The 5,453-nt window shown below is 44.8% G+C and overlaps 1 non-coding gene across 1 annotated transcript; it reads right to left on the bottom strand.

Moving 5' to 3' along the window:
- Nucleotides 1-4,355: 4,355 nt before the first annotated feature.
- Nucleotides 4,356-4,517, bottom strand: LOC138490631 (U1 spliceosomal RNA). The gene has a single exon (XR_011275567.1). It is a non-coding gene; the product is annotated as a U1 spliceosomal RNA (small nuclear RNA).
- Between the last annotated feature and the right edge of the window lie 936 nt (nucleotides 4,518-5,453).

Below are 5,453 nucleotides of genomic sequence, written 5' to 3'. Positions count from 1 at the left end.
TTTTAGGGATTCCATTGTCAGGCTCATACCCGCGGTCGGGGAGAAGAGCGACCCTGATAACCCAGTTCCTATTAGCGGCCAAGATCACGGTGGCCCGCACCTGGAAGTTCGCGGACGGGCCTTGATGGCCCTTTGCTGGGTCAAACTTTGGGATATTTTAATAGCTGAGAAAGTCACGGCAGCCAGGGCGGGACTGCTTCATCGTTTTCGGGATATCTGGGAACCAGTGCTAGACCATGACCGGAATTACCCGGCCCTGACCTACAAACCGCCCCTGATCGCAAGGGCCCTTCACGCTATGGAGGACCCATCAGTGCCGCCGAGCCAGTCTGACCAAGGCCGAGAACTATGCTTGCCGGGGAACGTATGGGGTGGGTGACGGGGACTCTGGGTTACATGACCTGAGATACTACATGTAATGTCCTTGTATAATCTCTCCTGTGTGTCGATTGATAAATAAACAAATTTAAAAAAAAAATAAAATAAAAAATGGATTTGTTGTTGTCCAGGTTGCTATGGGAGAAGAGCAGGCCCCGGATTTACACGGAGTAGCTTGAAAACGCTGGAGATTGGGGCTGTGTTAAATTCCCTGATTTTCAAAGCAATTATAAAGCTTTCATATCAAAGCAGAACAAGCTCTTATTTTTCTAACACAGATGTCCACTTATTTCATCCCTGGTTTCTTTCTGAAAAAACCTAGATCCATGCTTTTTGTTTTTTAGACATCCATAATCTCATCCAAATCATGCAAACTGATGGAATGAGAACTACTGTTCATGTCTCTACAGGGTTCTTGTATTGTATCACAAGAGAACTGTAGTTAGTATACATAGAAAGCAAATCCGGGTTTTTATGGCAATAAAAGGATATTAAGATTAGAGAGAAATGGCTGTCAATTATTCAATTTAGGGGAACCCTTTACCTCTTTAATAAGTATGTTTGACTTTCTCCAAACCGACCTCCCTAAATATTTTAAACTTATGATTGTGCTGACTCATAGAAAATAGTTGTTATCCGCACACTAGGATTTAAATACTGCTTCCATTACATATGAGCGGGCCCCAAAGATTCTAATGAAACTAGGGACCCACTGAGCATTATTAAACTCTATGATCCCTATTGTCTCAGTTGCCTTTCATGAAACATAGATTCAAAAATTGTTTTATATTTAGGGGAGGAAAGATAGCCCAGGGGAAACACGTTTGTCTTGGAAGTAAGACAATTCAGTGCCACACAAGTTTGAATCCCGATCCCGTATTTAGATCTTGTTGGTATTAAGCGCATTATAAAAGATCAATTATAATAGCAAAAGACTTTAAATTCAATTCATGCCATCTCAGCCTTTTAATCATACACCATTTATTTTTTCTAAGCATAATATTTACATATAAACACCTTAACATATTTAAATTTTCCCAATGTTAAAATACAATATAAAAATCCAGCAACTCCATCAAGGTTCTCATAGTACAAAAAGAGCCTTTTTCTCCCAAAAAACACCTGGGCCTTCCTCGGGTTCTTTTTGTACTATTGGGTGATCTGCAGGTTCCTGTGTGTGGAAAGGACAAAACAGAAAGGCAGATCAAAATTGTAATTTGTACTGCTTAATTACTATAACATTGACCACGCTTAATATAAACCGGTTTCCTGGAAGGAAATCAAAAAAAGAAAGGGTGTGTAGATTGGGTGCCTCAAATATGATTCTAATAACACATAGGGCCTCATTACGACCCTGGCGGTAAGGGGTTTACGCCAGCGTTAGCTGCGCCGACCCCTTACCGCCAATTACGAGGTCCCCTAGCGCCATGGTGCTTTTAACACCTGCTTTTAGCAGGTGTTAAAATCCATGGCGCTAAGGGACCATGGAGTTAATTACGCCACCGTAATTTACGGTGGCGTAATTAACGCCTTCCCCACTCCCATTATGCCCTATGGGGCAAAAATGGGAATGGGGAAGGGTAAATGGGGATTGGGGACTTACCGCCCCGCCAAGGTCGGAATGGGGCGGTAAGTCCGCCAACCACCATGGCGTAAACGTAGTTTACGCCATGGTGGTAAAGTCACGGCCCAGGCGGTAACTTACCGCCTGGGTCGTAATGAGGCCCATAAACAATGGCTCTATAACTTAGAAGTAGAGAAGGTTGGTTGCCTTAAGAAAGAGATGCCCCAAAAACAGGGTCCCAGTGTCAGGGCCTGAGATTCATTTGGGGAAGGTTGGGGGTGAAAAGAATAAGGCAAAATACTCAGAAAGTATTCAGTCATGTGCGGACTACCAGTTTGCTGTTATCCGTCCAGCACCATGTTAATTGATTAGTGGTGTACAGAATCCGCAGGGCGCCATTTTACACCCAGAGTCTCTCGATGACGTAAAGATGAGGATGCTGCAGAAGTCTCTGGTTGTAACAGGCAATTTTTAGTACCCGTCTATGGAGAATGAAACCGAATCCCAGTACAGTGTCAATTATGATGGAAGCGTTTTTCCAGGCTGTGACTCTATGCCTTTAAATAGGTCATATATTCTTGGGATTTTGATGAACTACCCTCCTTTTAGAGTGATTGGGATGGAATATCTAACACTGGTTGAATTCCCTTACCATTCTAAGATGAACATTGTAAAGATCCTGTTGAAATGGGGGAATTACTATACTCAATATGGACCATGTTGCCCACTTTCTATGTTCAGCATTCAATATATTCCCTTACATTGCCCAAAATACAAGTGAAATATGTAATCTGGGGTGGATGAGCACTTAGTAGGTAAGGACATAAATAGTAACAGGAGAGCAGGCTCTCTAGCTATGTGGAAGCTTAAAGTTGTTTGCCCCAGCGGAGCAGGCAAGCAGACACTAATGGAATGTGAACGTTATATATTGGACATTGAGACTGGGCCTAAACAGAACTGCTGTTAAATGGCTAAGGAGTTGCAACTGCAAATTATGCAATGGCCCTAACCCCTTAGACGATACTGTCAACCTACTTTCTTTAAACACAAAGGGATATAAGAAATGTGTGGGAAGGAGAGAGGTGCTTGATTCAATGTTAGTTTATGACAGTGTAGCTCTTCAGGAAGTCTGGCTGTGTTTACATGGTAGGGTAGATTTTATGGCCAATCTTAATGCAAGATACCCCCAAATTATCTGTTGCCTGGGGATAACTGAGTCTTACAAGATAATCTAGTAACTGATGCTGTGCTTAAACAACACAATTCTAACACACTACGTATAGTCTGGGTGAATGCATAGAATGCCTTGAGTCAAATTATGCTAAACAGGCAGGTCCCTGTGGACAGACTGGGAAGGTTTAACAGGTTCACAAGGATAAGGGTTTCACAATATACTATTGATACATGTCTTGTTCCTTCTTTACTAGTGATATACGCTTTGTGATCTCTTGAAAGGTCTAGTGATCACGCCCGGAATGGAGTGCCCTTAAGATTGGAACTTCAGTGAGCAGAAAGGATTTCACTATCTGGGAGGTGGGCCCTAATATTAGGGGCAGTTGACTTACCTGGTCTGCATAGAACAGGCTTGTCCAACCTTTTTGAATGTGGGGCCGAAGCATTAACTTTTTGTCACCCAGTGGGCCGGCGAGCCAAAAGTCAAGAACCTCACCCAAAGCAGTATATCAAAAAGCGATATTGTGTGACCTTTGACACAATAGCATCACAGGCAGTGATAGCCATGCAGTCCCAAAGATAGCTTTTGGTATCATGGGCAGTGATCAAAGGTTAGTTGCTTGTGATTTCTTTCAGTGTCTATGTGTTAATATTTTTCTGAAATAGTGGAGGCAACCGAGCGTAGCGAGTGAGCTACAAGGTTCTAGGGACAGTTTGGGGGGGGGGGGGGGTTGAAATGGTGCATTTTACAGCAGAAAAGCTGACCAAAAAGCCATAAGTTTACAATCAGTTCTAAAGGGGAACATGAAAATTCCATTTCACCAACAGCAGAAAAGAACATTTTACAACACAACACATTTTAATGATCAATGTGTCCACAGTGTAAGACAGTACTGTCACTGATGTAACACATTGTCATGTTGGTTGTACCCAAAATATGCCCCTGTAGCAACATGTCTATGCTGGCTGTTCCATATTTAGGCCAGCATTGTCCTGTACAAAGCATGATTGATGCTGCCTGAGCATGTGCAGTGTGCCCAATACACATGGCAGCTTATCTCTGTAATACACATTACTTCTGTGGTGATGAAAGAAGCATAATTCAATTCAACAGATAAAATGTGGAAAAGCGATCACCCAAAGGTGAATCTAATTGAAGAAACGCAATGTGAGCACAATCTTAAAGTATGCAACCTAGCAGGCCTAGTGCACACTTTACCTTTTCTTTCACCAATAAATCAGGGGGAGAGCACAAACGCAGTCCCCCACTACCAGAAATAATGCAGTCGTGTATACCGCATTTGGTAACATAGCAGGGGTCAGCAAATCCGATGTGCAATGGGTAAACCTCACCCTGGGAGATCTGCCCTTGAGATCAGATTCCCCCCTGCCAGCTAAGTATGAGTTGCATGCAAGAGGGCAGAGGTTGGGTCAGTTCTGGGAAGCCCTGCTAAGCAAGGGTGAGAAGGCAGGCCCTGACCCAGCCCCAAACCCCAACCCCCCACCCCCCGGAAGCTCTGAGCATCTGCAGAGCTGCCTGTCCCGCGTGTAGGGGGAAGCTCCAGCAGGCAGAGCCCAGCAGAAGAGCAGATTGTAGCGCAGTTCCTTTCTCCCATCAGGCCTGCTCGGCCCGAGATTTGTATAACTAGCAGGATGGCTCAAGCAGGCCTGTTGCAGTCTGCCCACTGGCCTCTCGGCCCCACACGCGCCATGGCTCTCCTGAGCGGAGCTGCTCAGCGCTGGCCCCATTGACACCATCATAATCATCCTGGACCTCGACGCTCCACCACCCCTGAATCTCAGAGTTCTGCTGAATGACAATGCTGAAGCTTTGACATCTTTGCCGTGACCAGATGCCGTGTTGTGTCAGCTGAGCCTGCACAGCGCCAAAGGCAAGTATTCCCTTGTCCGGGCCCAGAGGTCAATGAGTCTTCCAGTGCCATCCACTTGGCACGGCCTACTGTTCCCAGGGTTTTCTACCCGCAAATCAGCACCACTGCCAAACAGAACTGCATCATTGGGGCCCATCACTGTTGCTCTCCGACTTGACCCCAGCCCAGCGCAAAGGCACCCATGCTCCTGGTCTGATGCTGAAAAGCCTGGCTCTGCTGAGATCCGAAAGACAAGAACTAAGGTATTTTGGGAACATAGTACTATTGTTTTTTGTGTTGCAACTGTATCAGCTCACACCTCTCCTCAAGGGTATAGGCTGCCCTTAGACTGCACTACCAAAAGAGTGAAAATAAGTTATAACTGTTGGGCTTGCCTGTTTCACATTTATGATTGGGATCACTGCTGCATGGGCATTAAGCGCGTTATAAATAACCTATCATATCAG

This window comes from Ambystoma mexicanum, chromosome 9, assembly GCF_040938575.1.
Source record: "Ambystoma mexicanum isolate Mex_15411 chromosome 9, UKY_AmexF1_1, whole genome shotgun sequence".
In the NCBI taxonomy this organism is placed as follows: Eukaryota; Metazoa; Chordata; class Amphibia; order Caudata; family Ambystomatidae; genus Ambystoma; species Ambystoma mexicanum.
The sequence above is the reverse complement of the archived record's forward strand: the minus strand, read 5'-3'. Positions and strand labels throughout refer to the sequence as shown.